Genomic DNA, 17,748 nt, shown 5'->3' on the forward strand with positions numbered 1-17,748 from the left:
GCTGGTCTCAAATTCCTATGCCCAGAGGAGCAACAGACACGGATCCTGCCCTCTAAGACTTGGCACAGAGATACAGGGAGAGAGGTAGAGACAGTGCCGAGCAAATGTGTCAAGAACGGCACAAAATGAGAACTCAGTCCTCGTGGGAAGAGCAGCACGGTGGTTCTTGGGGAGGTTTCTAGGGTAGGATACTCCCGGGATCAGCCTCCAAAGTAGCTGGGACTACAGGCGTGCACCACCGCGCAGCTTTGCAGCCTGCTTTCATAATCAAAGTCTTGTTGAAGGAAGCCACACTCATTTGTTTACGTGGTGTCCATGGCTACTTAGCATTACAACCGCCAACACCCTAAATATTTACCACCTGGTCCCTTACAGAAGAAGCATGCTAACCCAACGTGGAGGAGTGCCGGGTACAAAGTAGGCTCTCAATAAATACTTGTATCAATGGCTGAAAATCACACAGAAAACCAATGTGGGGACTTTTCTCCTCAAATCATGCTTCACCCAGTGTGTTCGGGCTGCTATCACAGAATACCAGCCAGGTATGTTGGCACGTACCTGTGGTCCCAGCTACTCAGGAAGCTGAGACAGGAGAATCGCTTGAGCCCAGGAGTTCAAGGCTACAGCGAGCTATGATCACACCTGTGAATTGCCACTGAACTCCACCCTGGATGACAGAGCAGGATACAAGACCCTGTCCTTCAAAAAAAAAAAAAAAAAAAAAGAACAAATACCATAGACTGGGTGGCTTGTGGCTTATAAACAGCAGAAATTTATTTCTCCCAGTTCTGGAGGCTGGGAAACCCAAGATTAAGGCACCAGCAAATCTGGGGTGCAGTGAGGTTCACATGGATAGCGGTCTTCTCATGTCCTCACACCGTGGCAGGGGTGAGGCAGCTTCCTGGGTCCTCTTTTATAAATTCACTAGTCCCACCATCAAGGCTCTGCCTTCTCATTACCCAGTTTCCTCTCAAAAAACCCACCTCCTACCTCCATAACCTTAAGGGCAAGGATTTCGGTGTATGAATTCGGTGTGGCCCACAGCAATGCCACACCCGATATTCCTACCATCTGCTTCAAGAACAAGACATTGTCCACCACGTCACACCTAGGGACATTACGCCTGTTTTATTCTCCCACTGAGGACACTCTGGAACCAGATGAGGACACAGCTGTCACCTTCCCCGAGAGCCTTTGAGGGAAGCTGTTCCATCTCCCTCCTCCTTCTAATAGTCATCCAGGCTGGAGACACTGCACGTCCATCATCTTCTCCCAAAGTCCTTGCAAGGTAGATCATTTTGTTCCCATTCTACGGAGAGCAGACAGAGGGTTCGGAAGCTTAAGCCTCAGCCCAAAGGCCCCATGGCTAGTCAATGGCAGGTGTGGGATCTGAGCCCAAGCCTTTGAACTCCAAAGCTCTTATTTGTGCCTCTCTGCCAAGCTGTGAAAGATTCATCCCCACTAGGGTGCGTGTGCCCAAGGGTGGAAATGATGGGACTGAATATTCCAGGGGACTCGTTTCTTCATGAGGTGTCATGAATTGCTTTGCTTTTCTAAAAACAAACAAACAAACAAAACAAAAACCTATTTCATGGCAGCCACAGTAACAGTAGCCTGAGTTGCAAAAGAGACAGAGGGTAGGGGTCCCGGCTGGCTGGGAAATCACAGCCGGCCCATGCAGCTTCTAGCTGCGAACCGCAGCTGAGGAGGCAGCACGCTAACAGATCAGGAGACGGAGTGAGAGGGAAGCCGGTGTCTCCATTTGCCAAGGCCAAGAATAGAATAAAAATCTCCTGACCGCAAGCCCGGCCTTCATGTTACAGTCACTCTGCCTCTACCATTCCACTCTCAAAGTTGACTTTTTTTTTTTAAGAGACGGAGTCTCGCTCACTCTGTTGCCCAGGCTGCACTGCAGTGGTGTGACCTTGGCTCACTGCAACCTCCACCTCCCGGGTTCCAGCAATTCTCCCCCTCAGCCTCCCGAGTAGCTTGGATTACAGGCATCCGCCACCATGCCCGGCTAACTTTTGTATTTTTAGTAGAGGCAGAGTTTTGTCATGTTGGCCAGGCTGGTCTCAAACTCCTGGCCTCAAGTGATCTGCCCTCCTGGCCTCAAAGTTGATTTTTAATTCAATGTAAGGCTGGATTGTACACATTAGTTGAAATCTGGAATGAGAGTGGACACTCAAATGCATTCTTTTTTTTTTTTTTTTTTGAGCCGGAGTTTCGCTCTTGTTACCCAGGCTGGAGTGCAATGGCGCGATCTCGGCTCACCGCAACCTCCGCCTCCTGGGTTCAGGCAATTCTCCTGCCTTGGCCTCCTGAGTAGCTGGGATTACAGGCACGTGCCACCATGCCCAGCTAATTTTTTGTATTTTTAGTAGAGACGGGGTTTCACCATGTTGACCAGGATGGTTTCGATCTCTTGACCTCGTGATCCACCCGCCTCGGCCTCCCAAAGTGCTGGGATTACAGGCTTGAGCCACCGCGCCCAGCCTCAAATGCATTCTAATGACATAGATGTTCAGAGGTCGGGGAGGGCCATGGAGGTGGCTGGCTTGGGGGTTCCAAGCTGGGGGGCACATCACACCCCTCACCTCACCCCCAGCAGCTGTGAGAAGGTGGCACCAGCCCCCTGGGCGAAGTCGATTGGTCTAGGGTGGGCTGGGCACTGGTATCCTTTTTTTTTTTTTTTTTTTTGAGACACAGTTTCACTCTTGTTGCCCAGGCTGGAGTGCAATGGTATGATCTTGGCTCCCTGCAACCTCTGCCTCTCAGGTTCCAGCAATTCTCCTGCCTCAGCCTTCCGAGTGGCTGGGATTATAGGCATGCGCCATCAAGCCTGTGCTCATTTTGTATTTTTAGTAGAGACGGGGTTTCTGCACATTGGTCAGGCTGGTCTCGAACTCCCAACCTCTGGTGATCTGCCCACCTTGGCCTCCCTAAGTGCTGGGATTACAGGCATGAGCCATCACACCCAGCCTTTATATCTTTTAAAACCTCCCCCAGATGTTTCTCAGATGCAGCCAGACTTGAGAACCCCTGATCTGATTTTACAGATGAGGAATCCAAGCCTGGAGCTTTTAAAGGGTTTTCCTCCACTCACCTAAAGCCTTTCAGGGACCAACTCGGAGATGGCGGCAGGTCCCTGGCCACTGTCCTCCACCCTGGGCCATGCTCCACCCCACCAGGCAACCTGATGGCCCAGGAATCATTGTCCAGGCTGGGAAAACCGAGGATATTTGGAATTTTTGCCAGTCTTCAAGTCCACGGGGGCCTCAGGGCGTCTGTGTGGGAGAGCATGGAAACCGGCATTACCGCCCCACGTTACTGATTTGGGAAACAGTAGAGCTGCAGGCTGAAGCTCTCAACAGCAGTGTAACCAGCGTTAGGAGTCCTCACTGTGGACTCACACAGACCCGGGTTCGCAGTGCCAGCTCTGCACGCACTAGCTGTGCACCCTTGGGCAAATGACTGAACCTCTCTGAGCTTCAGCTTCCTTGTTTACTTGGTGGAGTTGACAAGAGTGGTGACTCTTAGCAGGGCGGTTATTAAAGGGCCTGGCCCACACTGAGCACAAAGTGGGATCTATTTTTATGAACAAGCGCTCCCACATCGCTCTGGCAGCTCCTGGATAGCCAGGATAGAAACACAGATGATCACAAATGAATAAGCTGAGACTCAGAGACGTCAAACCACCTGTCCAAGATCCCACAGCAAATCAGAGACAGGCGTGGGCCTAGAACACAGACCCAGGGGCTCTCACTCAGCCCGTGGGCTCCCCACACACAAACACCCAGTTCCCCGGGGACCCCGGGTCTGCAGATTCTACCCCCAGACCTTGTTGGCTCAAATGAGGTGCTTTTAACGACAGTGCAAAATCAACTCCTGGTGAGATCTATGGGGTGAGCACATGAAAGGGAAGAAGGAACCCACTGTCCCTGCGGCCTCCACAATCAACCCTGGAAGAGAAGTAATTAGGGTCACGAATCCTGGGCCACCTCCCACATTCAGAGCAGCACCACCAGCGTGGCCCTGCACACCCTCTCCACCGGACCACAGGACACAGAAGAGCTGGTTTGCAAATGAACGCAAACTGCTGAGCTTTGGATTCACTGCTTGATGAGGGGCCATGCATCCCGCTTATGGGGGAGCCCGAGGCAAGAGAATCACTTGAACCCGGGAGTCAGAGGTTGCAGTGAGCCGAGATCATGTCACTGTACTCCAGCCTGGGCCACAGAATGGGACTCCATCTCAAAAATAAAAATTAAAATAAAAAAAGAGACAGCCAAAAGAAGTCAGGAGGAAATGAATCAACCAAGCCACACTTGTGACACAGGCCACTCTGTGACAGCACCGAGAGAGATTTGAGAGGCACCCATGGCAGGAGCAGAGTGCGACCCCCGACTCTCCCCATGCAGGGGAGTCTCTGCTCGGCAGCAACTGGCTGTGTGACCTGGACCACGCTGCTTGCCCTCTCTGGGCCTCAGCAACTCCTTTACAGAGTGACCAGGCCACACCAAGCTCTGACATGGGAGCGTGGGCCCATGGGAACGGAACCAGGCAGGGCTGGTAGCCAGGGAGCTGAGCAGGGGAGTCAGCCGTTCAGGGCGGGGCTATGCCCCAGACTCCAGTGCAGTGACAGCACAGGAGGTAGCACCCGTGGCCTCCACCCAGCCCCTAGAGGTTTGAGGAAGCGCACACCGTGTCCCCTTGGGAAATGTCTCTTTAGAAAGCAGAATTATTTGACCTGGAAGAGTGGAAAGCCACAGGGAACTTGGATGCCAGCATAGGGCATCAAGATTCTACTCCACTGGGATTTGGGGGCCCTTTGGGATTTTTGAGAACAGGGAAATAATCCACCCAGGGTTTAAAATGATTGCAGGCTGGAAAACCAGAGGAGAGTCTAACCTGGGTGCTACCCAAAGGTGGGGGTGGGGGCCTCTTTGGAGCCCCTCCATTCAGCCCGGCACATTCCCATTAAATTAGAAAATTGGAGGCTATTTAAAGGCTTTCTTTCTCCCAGACATTTTCTAAGGACTTGCAGGCAGCGAGAGAGCACAAAAACGTGCACCCAGCCAGAGGGAGCTCCATTTGCCAACCTGAAATCTCTGCTTCTCATTAATTAGAGGAGCTGAGAAATCACCCTTCAAAAACTGGCTTTCCAACCAGAAACTCCAACAGCTCCAGCTTTTGTGGGAACCGTGCTGCCGGCCACCTCTGGAGCCCGAGCCCCAGATGGCAAAGTGCCCGGCCGCACAATTGAGACAGCCGCTCCGTGTCATCTTTGCCTATTAATGGCCGTGTGGAGAGCTATCCACTCACGACCTCTTTATCTATCTGCTTCACGGGCCATCCGCTGCCCAGCACTCCTCCCAGGAGCTGCCGATCGGGATGCCAAGCGCTGGCCAAAGCCTCCTCTCCTGCTTCCGGCAGCAGCATCTGCATCTTTGCTGGGCTCGGTCCCTGGCTGGCTGCACTCCTGGCCTGGCAGGAGCAGCTTGGGGGGCTGCAGTGGCAGGTGGTGACGGCTCCCCATGCCGGGCTCCTGGCACTGTGGCCTCTCTCCTGCTCAGTCGCACATGGGCGGCCTGAAAGCAGAGGGCAGTGCAGTGTGCCCACCGAAGGGACTCATGCAATCGGTGTGCTCTGAGGCCACCAGACAACACCTGAATCGCAGCCCCACAAATGGACAGGAAAGATGTGTCACCAAAAAATCCATCTTTGGTCTCTGCTCCTGGTTCCTGGCACAGAGTTCCTAAAATCCTTAAAATTCCCTGAACAACAGAAGTGCTAAGCATATCCCTGGTTCCAATATTTGGCCTTTAACCCCAACACCTGACACGGCTCCTAAAGCCTTAGGGATTTCCTGGAGGATAGAAGCATCTTTTGTCCTAGTGAGCGATTCTTGGTGGGCTCCTGGGTCCAGGCTGGGTGCCAGAAAGACCAAGCCAGGATTAGAAGCTTGGAACTTTCATTCCCACCCCCATCCTCGGAGAGGAGAGAAGTGCTGGAGATTGAGTTAATAATAGAGAATGCCAGCCAGGTGCACGACAGCCTACGCCTGTAATGCCAGCACTTTGGGCAACTTGGGAAGACCACTTGAGCCCAGGAGGTTGAGACAAGCCTGAGCAACCTAGCAAACCCCTCATCTCTGCAACAAATTTAAAACTTAGCCAGGCTTGATGGCACATGCCGGCAAACCCAGGTACTGGGGAGGCTGAAGGAGGAGGATTGTTTGAGCCCCGGAGGTCAAGGCTGCATCGAGTTATGACTGCACCACTGTACTCCAGCCTGGGCAACAGAGGGAGACCCTGTCCCCCTCCAAGAAAAGAATAATCCATCATGCCGAAGCCTCATACAAATCCCTAAAAGATGAGATTTGGAGTACCTCTGGGTTGATGAGCATTCCCACCAGCCAGCAAAGTGGGAGGCCCCGACTCTGCAGGGCAGAAGCTCCAGTGCTGGGGACCATTCCGAACCTCACCCTGTGCACCTCTTCACCTGGCCGCCCTTCGGCATCCTCTATCATATCTTTCATAATCAACCAGTCAGATTTCCGTGTTCTGTGAGCTGTCATCGCAAATGATCCAAACTGAGGCTGGGGTTATGGGAACCCCTGATTTGTAGCCAAGTCAAACAGAAGTGTGGGTGACCTGGGGGCTCACTACTGTGACAGGCGTCTGACGCGGGGTGGGGGCAGTCTCGTGGCACTGAGCCCTTCACCTGCGGGGCCCACATTCATCCAGGTGGTCAGTGTCACAGCTGCACTGGAGGACACCCAGGTGCTGTCCGGAGAGTTGGAGAATGGGTTGGTGTGGGAAAACTTCCCATGCATCTGGTGCAAGGCATGGAGAAACCAGTTTGCTTTTCCTGTTGAGAAGGGGGTGCCCCCGGAGCATGTGTGCAGAGCTCCGAGGCTTCCCACGATGGAGGGAGACAGGGAGGAGAGAAGACGGAGAGACAGGGAGGAGAGAAGACGGCTGCTTCCCGGGACCACTGCCATCAGTGCAGGAGGGTGCTGACTCCGAGAGGAAGAACCAGGACCTCGGGGTGGAGACCACAGAGAGACTAATTGCTTTTCCATGAAGGAAAGACGTGTTCAGCAAAGGTGTGTGGGCCCCCTCTGGAGACAGCAGCTGCCCCAGTGATGGTATCAAAGGTGCCAGGAGTGAACGGCAGGGGCCACTGAAGGCCGGACCCCACCTCTTCGCGTGCCTCTGAGGCAGCCCTGGAAGTGTGCATCAATCTGCAACCTCACCTGAGATCAACTCCATTCCCAATTCCGCCACACGTTTGTTGACAGTGGGATTCAGCAAGTCCCCTAACTTCTCGAAGCCTCAGGCTTCCTGTCTGTAAAATGACAGGCCTCAGAGAAGACTGCCTCTTGGTCACCTCCAATTTTCTTTTTAAGACAGGGAAGGTCTCTGTCACTCAGGCTGGAGTGCAGTGGTACGATCATAGCTCACTGCAGCCTCGACCTCCCAGGTCCAAGTAATACTTCTGCCTCACTCTCCTGAGTAGGTGAGACTCCAGGCATGCCCCATCATGCCCAGATCATTTCTGTATTTTTTGCTATGTTGCCCAGGCTGGTCTTAAACTCCTGGCCTCAAGTGATACTCCCACCTCAGGCTCCCAAATTGCAGGTGTGTGCCACTGTACCTGGCCTCCAATCTCAAGTGTGGCAGCAAAACCAAGCCCCATTCTCACCCCTCTCCTGTGACCAGAGAGACACAGGGCATGGGGCCCCTTAGAGCTGACTCAAAGGATACTTCCAGGTAACTCAGTCAGAAGGCAATGCTGCAGGTGGGGGTGTGGAGGACTTTCTACCGCATAATAAGGTTGGTGTCAGCCTCCAGGGAGGTTCTGGATCTGAAAGCTCAAACCAGTGAGGACTTTTGGCCGCAATGACCCCTTGCAATGTAAGATGTATGTGACCGGTGTGAGGAACTTAAAGTAAATTGAGAGAAAAAAAGGGCAATTGCAACTGAGAGCAGAAAATTCCCACACCACTCTGTCACCCACCAGGCAGGAGAACGGATGGTGTACCTGGCTTCTGACTGTCTCCAGAGGTGAGGAAAGCTTAGAAAACAGCAGAAAAAACTAGAAACTTCTCAAATTCCAAGGCAGTCTGAGGGTAGAGGTGCAGCAGAGGAGAAGGGGAGTCGCGGGGAAAAGGAAGGAGTTCAAAGGGCAGAAAAACTGGGTGGGAAGGAAATAGTAAGGCGCAGAGGGCACCACACACTGGGCCGGAAGTGTCCTCCCAGGGCCGTCCCAAAGGCCTCAGCCCGGATGGCCACGCTCTCATAGTAAAAGGGACACCAGGTCACTAGACCAACCAGAACCAGGCATGAGAGGAGTGTCTATTGCCTGACTTTTCTTCTCTTCCCACCCCCATCTCTGAAGCTTAGACTTCTCACCAAAGACCTTAAGATCTCTCTGAACACCCTGGTCTCTCCTGGGCTCATGTGTTACTTCAAGGGGACAGTGGCCAAGCTGGTCACCAGCTGCAGGCAGAGACTAAGCCCCAACCCCAGCTCCAGCCAACCCAGGCAAGAAAATCATCTTTAGCATGTGCTATGAGCCCTCTTCAATGGCTGAAAACATAGTAAGGTAGAGTCTTTGTGGTGCTCTCCTTTCACGCTCAGCTCACAACCTTGGACAAGAGGATATGGAGCCTGGTGCATGGGTTACAGAAGAAAAGGGGGAAAGGATGCCATTTGGATCTCCAAACCTGGGAGCAAAGCTGTGCCTGAATGACACCTCAGGTCCCACGGAGTCAGAGCTGAGTCCTTCCACGCTGCCGAGCTATTTGGCATCCAGAGCCATAGTGTTATGGAGATTGGAATCGCCTCTCAAAGCAAGAAGGACTTGGAATGGGCAGCTGGGAACTTGGCTCTGGAATCTTCTTAGGAGGTGGGTGTGAGCCCTCCTCTTCTGGCACAAAATTTTCTTTTCTTCCTATTCTTTTTTTTTTTTTTTTTTTAAAGAGGAGATCTCGCTATGTTGCCCATGCTGGATTCAAATTCCTGGACTCAAGAGACTCTCCCACTTCAGCCTCACAGATAACTGGGACCACAAGTATGCCATCATGCCAGGCTAATTTTTTTTTTTTTTTTTTGGTAAAAAGAAGGGTCTCACTATGTTCCCCAAGCTGGTCTCAAACTCCTGGTCTCATGCAGTCCTCCTGTCTCAGCCTCCCAAAGTGCTGGGATTCCAGGCATGCACCTCAGTGCCCAGCTCTGGCACAAGATGTTCAAACTTAGATGATGTCTTAGCTTGGGGTGCTATCATAGAATACCATAAACCAGTGGCTTACACAACATTTATATATCACGGTTCTGAAGGCTGTGAAGTCCAAGATAAGGTGCCGCTGATTCGGTTCCTGGTGAGGGCTCTGTTCCTGGTTTACAGATGCCACCTTCTTGCTATATCCTCACATGATGGAGAGAGATCGTGTCTCTTGTGTCTCTTACAAGGGCACTAATTCCATTGATCGGGGCTCCACTTTCAGGACCCAATCACCTCCCAATGACCCTGCATCCAAATACCATCACCTTGGGGGGTTAAGGCTTCACGAATGAACACTGAGGGAACACAGACATGGTTCGTATCAGATAGCTTCCCGAAAGAGGAGGCAGATCTGTGGGATAAAGAGTTCTGGGAGAATTTGGGGAAAGTTAAGTTTCTCAGTGCCTGGAAAAAAGGGGGTGAAGGGACCCATGAGTAGGAGTGAGATTGGAGGGAGCCGTGGCGAGGCAGTGAAGGAGGCAAAATCAGCAGGAGCCTAGCACAGCACAGCCAGACATCTGCTTGGAAAAACTGACAGTTCACAAACAACCTTAGGCTTCATGAACAGCCTGAGGGCCTTCCAGAAGCTTTGTGATTAGCCACAGTGGAAGAGGAGAAAGTGGAGGCCACAGAAATTTTAAAGAAAGGGAATACTGCTGCAAGCTCAAATCTTAGGGATGAAGAAAGAAACAGTTACAGACAGAGACAGGTTAGCAGCTGCCGCAAACAGAGTGGGGATCAGGGGTCCACCCTCCTCCTAGGACAGGGAGCCTGAGGTCAAACTCAAGGCTCTACCCCCCCATGTCAGTTACTACTGTCCAGTAGGATGGTAGCAAAAACGGGCTGCATATGCCCTGTGGAATATTCCTCGGTGGTGGTGAAGATGTGGGTCGGTCAGAAAACGGGTTACGGTCACAGATGAGAGCCACTGGGCCAGCCCTCACTGAGGAACAAAGCTGCCCATCGGCTCTTGGCCCCAACTCCCTGGCTGATGGGGTCAGTGGTGAAACAAATCCAAATTCAAGACAGGAAGGCATTCCTCCCAGCCGTACCAGGCATCAGTGCATTAGTCTGTTCTCATGCTGCTGATAAATCCATACCCAAGATTGAGTAATTTATAAAGAAAAAGCAGTTTAATGGACTAACCATTCCACGTGGCTGGGGAGGCCTCACAATCATGGTGGAAGGCAAAAGGCACATTTACACGGCAGCAGGGAAGAGAGAATGAAAACCAAGCGAAATGGGATTTCCCTTATAAAACCATCAGGTCTCGAGACTTATTCACTACACCAAGAACAGTATGGGGGAAACCGCCCCCATGATTCAATGGTCTCCCACTGGGTCCCTCTCACAACACATGGAAATTATGGGAGCTACAATTCAAGATGAGATTTGGGTGGGGACACAGCCAAACCGTATCCGTCAGGTAACAAGTTCATGCTCCTTCCTGGTGCTGTCCAGGAAGGAGCCAGGTGTTGGACACAAGGTGATGACAGAGCCTTCTCTGAGGTGCTTGTCATGAGCCATGAATTCCTGAGGTGGTGTGAAGGTGAGAGTTGTGCCCCACACCCTTAGGGGCTGGCAACGTGACCCAGGTTAGTGGGACAAATCCTACCCCATTCCTGGTACCAGCCCATTATTTTCAGCAACCTGCTTGAATCAACAGCCAGTGTCTATAGCTACTGGTGCACACCTTCGCAGACCCTGCCAGGTAGGGCTGCAGTTGCCAGCTCTGGGCAGCAGGTGGGGAAAACTTAGGGAACAGAGCTCAGGGAACAAGAGTCCAACAGCCTCCCACATTTTGTCCCCCAAGAATGGTAGGTGAGAGAGGTTAGCAGCTGCCCCAAACAGGGTGGGGACAGGGGAGCTCCACCCTCATCCTAGGACTGGTAGCCTGAGGTCCAACTCAGGATTCCACCCTCCCATGTCAGTTTCACCCTCCCCTGTCAGTTATACCCTCTCATGTCAGTTCCACCCTCCCATGTGCAGTAGGGTAATAACAAAGGGGCGTGGTCGCCAGTTACAAGACCCTGGAGCGCTCTAGAGATCAACAATTTAAGGAACTATTGAAGAACACCCATGACCAGCATTATGTGGGAATCCCTGTTTGAGGTGAGCGTATACCCAGCTGGCTGAAGAGCAGAGAAGGGGCAGGAGGGGAGGTTCAGAAGCCCCATGGACGTCAGACTGCGGGGGGCCTTAAACACCATGCTGAGAGGTGTGGACTTTTCTTGAAGCAATAGGAAGACTCTGGAGCCAGGCAGGAAGGCAAAGCAGTTAGGGCCCATTTGTGACTTTGCAGCACCTCTTACTTCCCCAAGTGGCCTCTCTTCCATTTTGCTTCCATCAGACCAGTGTCTGGCATGGGGGGCAGTGCAAGGAATTTCCTGAACTAATTAAAGATGGAGAGATGCAGATTGAGAGGGAGTGCATCTCATGAGTGTCAAATGCGACGTAACGCGGACAAAACATTGAGGTTTTGTCAATGAAAGGTTTTACCGATTAAAACCTCAATAACAAAGAAGAGGTGTTCATTCAATTATCGCTCTTAGGCAGAGGAGGGAAATATTTTGATCCATCCCTGATGCTGACTGACCTATTACTGTATCAAAGATAATCATAAAACTGCGTTTTATGGAAAGTGCGCCTGATTCACCCAGTAGCTCTGTGTTGTGCTGTGGTCCATGCAGGGTTTTTGTGCAAATCCAGGAGCTGAGACAAAGCATTTCACTCTTCATAAAAGAAGAGAGGACAGCCACCTAGGTTACGTACTTCCTGGGGACAGAGAGTAGAAACATACTCAGAGAAAAAAATTTAGAGAAACACAACATCTTTTTTCATTTTTTAAGATGGAGTCTCACTCTGTCGCCCAGGCTGGAGTGCAGTGGCTCAATCTCGGCTCACTGCAACCTCCACCTCCCGGGTTCAAGCAATTCTCTTGCCTCAGACTCCTGAGTAGCTGGGATTACAGGCATGTACCACCACACTCGGCTAATTTTTTTTTTTTTTTGAGACAGTCTCACTGTTGCCCAGGCTGGAGTACAATGGTGTGATCTCAGCTCACTGCAACCTCTGCCTCCCAAGTTCAAGCTAATTTTTATATTTTTAGTAGAGACAGCGTTTTGCCATGTTGGCCAGGCTGGTCTCAAACTCCTGACCTCAGGCGATCCACCCACCTCAGCTTCCCAAAGTGCTGAGATTACAGGCATGAGCCACCACACCCAGCAGCGAAACAAAACATCTAACAACGTATCTTGAAGTAGTTTGCTGTGGCATGATCCCCTGTAACCATCTCCCCTATGAGATTTTCTGTAAATTTCCCCCAGTTGCTGTAAATTCCACCCAACTGCTCACTGTGCTATTGCTGAAGGGGATGCTTTTCGAGTTCTGCACCCACGTAGGTGCAGGATAAAGACAGAGGATGTTCCCACAGTGCTGGGGCCAGAAGATGAGGGTTGGCAGAAATCTGGCACCAGTGGATGGATCACGAATCATCTGACGCTGGGTGTAGCCTGCGGGGTCTTGAGACACTCAGGAGGGGACGGGGCTGGGGAGAGGCCAGGTGGGCAAACTGGCCGGCGCATCCTGGGGACAGTGGGTGGAATCCGCCAGCACGCTGATCGGTGACCTGCCTCTTCTCTCCATTTGTGGGATGAGCTTTGGTTCTCATATCCCATCAGGTGTGCCAGGAAGGCGGGAAACCAACACAACGGAAACCCAGAGGCAGTTTGTCATGGAAAAAAAAATGAATAATAATAGGCTTTCACACCAAGCCCCACTCTGACAATCTGACTGTTCAGCCTGTATTTTAAGGGAAGGCTCAGAAAAAAAGAAAATAGATCTGTATATAAAAGCAATAGAAATCTCCCAGAAAGAAGGCTTCCCTGCCTGGCTCTCCAGCCTTCACTTCGCCCCATGGCTCTCCCGAGCTTGATACAACCTGCAGTCGAAATGGAAGGCTGTAATTACAACAAGACTGGCGGAAGCTGCTGTTCAAATTAAACTCCTTTAAAAAAAATTCCTTTCCGATAAAGAGAGGCTAAACTCAGCATGCTTCAGTCATTACTATAGCACTTTTCTCCCAGGAGGATTAACGAATATGAAGTATGGGGCCTAGACATTTTGATCAAGCAAAGTCTTTTAAAGGGTTTTATTCTGTCCCTCCATCATTAAAATTGCAGTAGTGCGATTCAACTCCATATCTAATGTAGACATACACACGCATGCTGCGTCACTCCTACCCGAGAGGACAATGGACCTTCTGCAGGAACGAGTATCTCCATTAGGATCTACTTGGGGGAAAGCGGTGCATCTAAAATATACATGAAAGTGACCCCATATAGAAATAGGTAAAAACAAGTGTGTGTTTTCATTGCTAGGGTGGTGGCTTTGAACCTGAGACCACGAGACAAAGATATTTATCAGCTCAAAGAAGCAGAACTAGGTTTGGGAAGGTGATTTATGGGAACCCAAATAAAAAACCTACCAGGCCTGGTCAAGCCTACAGGGGAGGCCTCACCTCGGAAGAGGAAAGCAGTGGAACCCCAACGCCTGCGAAAGCCCAGGAGGGGACAGCTCCTCTCTGCTGCCTGGGGCTGACTGTTCCCAGCACTGACCCCTTTAGACTCAATGACTGGACAGAAAGGGAAGGAAATGGAGGGAGGAGAGAAGAGAGAGAAGAGGAATGCTGCTCAGAGAGGCCAAGAAGAATCTAGATAGACGGGCTTTGCTGGGTGTCCTTGCTCATCTGTTAGCATTACATCAGACCCTTTTCATGCAATCGGACTTGTATATGGCTATCCATATTTTGTTGAATGAAAGCATAAAAACAGACGCTTCCCCCTGTATCTTTCCGAAGACTCCCATGTGAACACGTTAATCATACATTTGTATGCCTTTTCTCCTATTAATCTGCCTCTTGCTAGTAATTTTCAATGAACCTTCAGAGGGTGGAGGGGAAGTTATCCCTCGGTCTCTACATCTTCGTCACGTGAACTCAACAGCTGGGCTCCAGTTCTGTGGTCAGTGCCGTCTCCACGAAGTGGGTGGTCTTCCGGCTCCGAGGGTCCTCCTGGATGTCTCCAATGCTGCCCACATGTTTCCTCAGTCAGTCACGCATATATGGTGACACAGCAGGAATGTGTGAGGCACTGAGACACAGCCATCAGGACTAGCACCAGGGTCTACTTTCATAGAACCTCAAAGGCTTACAAGAAACCCAGCACTGAAGAAGTCATCTCATGCCTACAAAGCGTTGCAGTGGGAGCTAAGCATTAAAACAACGGAACTCATGCACACTTTGAGAGTAGAAGGATGGTTACCAGAGGCTGGGAAGGGGGGCAGGAAGTGGGGATGGTTAATACGTACAAAAAAGTGAAAGAAAGAATGAAACCTAGTATTTGATAGCACAGCAGAGTAACTGGAGTCAAAAACAACTTAATTGTACTTTTAAAAATAGCTAAAAGCAGTTGGAGGCGGTGGCTCATGCCTGTAATCCCATCATTTTGGGGAGGCTCAGGCAGGCGGATCGCTTGAGGTCAAAAGTCCAAGACCAGCCTGGCCAACATGGCAAAACCCCCTCTCTACTAAAAATAAAAAAATTAGTTGGGCATGGTGGCAAGTGCCCATGATCCCAGCTACTCAGGAAGCCGAGGCATGAGAATCGCTTCAACCTGAGAGGCAGAGGTGGAAGTGAGCCAAGATGACACCACTGCACTCCAGCCTAGGTGACAGAGTGAGACTTTGTGTCTAAATAAATAAGAGTGTCACTGGATTGTTTGCAACACAAAAGCTAAATGCTTGAGGAGATGGGTACCCCATGATCCATGATGTGATCTTTACACACTGCATGCCTGTATCAAAACATCTCACGTACCCCACAAATATATATATACCTGCCATCTACCCACAAATAATTAAAATTTTTAAAAAAGAAGAGTTGCAAAAGGGTATGGAGAGAAAGAAGGCCTCCCAGACCGGGTGAGATGTAAGCAGACTCGAACGCCTACATATTAGTTTGCTTGCACTGCAGTAACAAAATACCGCAGATGGGCAGCTTCAACAACAGAAGTGCATTTTCTCACAATAATCTCGGAGGCTGGAAGTCCAAGGTCAAGGTGTCAGCACGGCTGGTTCTTCTGAGGCCTCTCTCCTTGGCTTGGGGATGTCATCCCTCCCTGTGTCCTCACATGGTTTGTCTCTCTGCATGTCTGTGTCCTCATCTCCTCTTCTTAGAAGCACACCAGTCCTACTGGATTCACTTAATGACCTCATTCTAACTTCATCATCTCTTTAAAGATGCTCTCTCCAAATAGAGTCCTATTCTGAGATGCTGTAGGTTAGGGCTTCAACCTATACATTTTGGGAGGGACCTGATTTAGCCCATAATAGCCTATCAGTCTCTTAGGCGCTAACCAGGTGGCCGATCCTGAAAAGCATTTATATCAGTCCATTTTCACACTGCTTATGTATTCCTGAGACTGGTAATTTACAAAGAAAAATACGTTTTATGGACTCACAGTTCCACGTGACTGGGGAGGTCTCACAATCATGGCCAAAGGCAAAAGTCACATCTTACATGGTGGCAGACAAGAGAGAATGAGAGCCAAGCAAACGGGGAAACTCCTTATAAAACCATCCGATTTTGGCCTGATGTGGCGGCTCACACTGTAATCCCAGCACTTTGGGAGGCCAAGGTGGGTGGATCACCTGAGGTCAGGAGTTTGAGACCAGCCTGGCCAACATGGTGAAATCCCATCTCTACTAAAAATACAAAAATTATCCAGGTGTGGTAGTGGACATCTGTAACTGCAGCTAGTTGGGAGGCTGAGGCAGGAGGATCACTTGAAACCGGGAGACGGAGGGTACATTGAGGCGAGACTGCACCACTGCATTCTAGCCTGGGCAACAAGAGTGAAACTCCATCTCAAGATATAAAAACAAAAGCATTTGATCCCATGAGACTTATCCACAACCATGAGAACAGTATGGGGGAAACCACCCCTCCAATTCAATTATCTCCCACCGGGTCCCTCCCACAGCATGTGGGAATTATGGCAGCTACAATCCAAGATGAGATTTGGGTGGGGACACAGCCAAACCATATCAAATGTTCGAGAAAGAGAAACAGCTGGAGAAGAGCAGACTGTGGTGGGGAAGGGTCTGGTAAAGTCTGAAATATTTCACCTGACTTATCTTAACGGTGACTCTAGTCATTGAAGGGTTCCCAGCAGAAGAGTGCCATGAGAAACTCTGCATTGTAGGAAGGGTGGGAGCGCCCTGAGCATGTGTCGATGCGGGAGGCGCTGGTGGCCTGGGTGAAAGTCACTGCAGGGCCATGTAGGATTGCAAGCCAAACTTTCAGGGGAAGAGGAGAGGAGGGAAGGGCACAACCCCGGCAGGAATGGGAGGAGAGAGGAGGAGACATAACTGGAGAAGTTAGGAATCCCAAAGGAACTTGTATCAGAGAAAGACCTGAACACACATAAAGGACACAGGAGGCCGGGTGCTGTGGCTCACACCTGTAATCCCAGCACCTTGGGAGGCTGAGGCAGGCAGGTCACTTGAGGTCAGGAATTGGAGACCAGCCTGGCCAACATGGTGAAACCCCACCATGTCCACTAAAAACACAAATATTAGCTGGGCATAGTGGTGCAGCTACCCGGGAGGCTGAGGCACAAGAATCGCTTAAATTCGGGAGCTGGAGGTTGCAGCAGTGAGCCAAGACTGCACCATGGCACACCAGCCTGGATGACTGTGAAAAACTCTGTCTCAAAAAAAAATAAAAAAAGGACGCAGGAGAAGAGCCAGTAGTGACAGAACCATGGATCCTGAGGAGGTGACAGGGAACATAGGTTTCAGGGACAAGAAGGGACAGTCTTCCCTCAGCAAGAGCAATCAGAGCCTATCATCGGAGCAATGGAACCCTGTTAAGAGGTGGGTAGAGGAAATGCTTAGAGAGATATTTTATGTAGATCCTGAGTCTAGGTTGAATGAATGAATTCTTAAATGAACAAATGAATGAAAACCCAACATGTTTGGCAATAGACATCCAAATCCGGCCTGTTACTTTTTATAAGATTTGTCCTAAGACGGCCACCCGTGCCTCATGGCTACTTGGTATCTAGAGTAGCAGACAGGAATCATCTATCATTTCATGGAAATAGGCCATCAAGCTACCCACAGGCAAGCCAGAGTTTTCCTCCAGAACATTTTGAATTAACTGTAAGAGCTGGAGGAGTGTCACTGAAGCCCCTGAGCTGTTGTCTGGACCTGGGTAATTGGAAGAACATTGTTATGAGCAAAAACAACAGGAAGTTGCCTCCCAGCTCTGGTGCCCCCAGCACCACTGTGACGTCTGACTGCAACCAGCCTCCTCTGTGGGCACTGGGGTCCAGATGAAAGCCCACTAGAATAACCAGGCCATTGATTTTCAATTAAACCACCCCCACAGGTCCT

Source organism: Aotus nancymaae, unplaced genomic scaffold (assembly GCF_030222135.1).
Source record: "Aotus nancymaae isolate 86718 unplaced genomic scaffold, 86718_ANA_hifiasm-v0.15.2.pri h1tg000083l, whole genome shotgun sequence".
Taxonomy (NCBI): Eukaryota; Metazoa; Chordata; class Mammalia; order Primates; family Aotidae; genus Aotus; species Aotus nancymaae.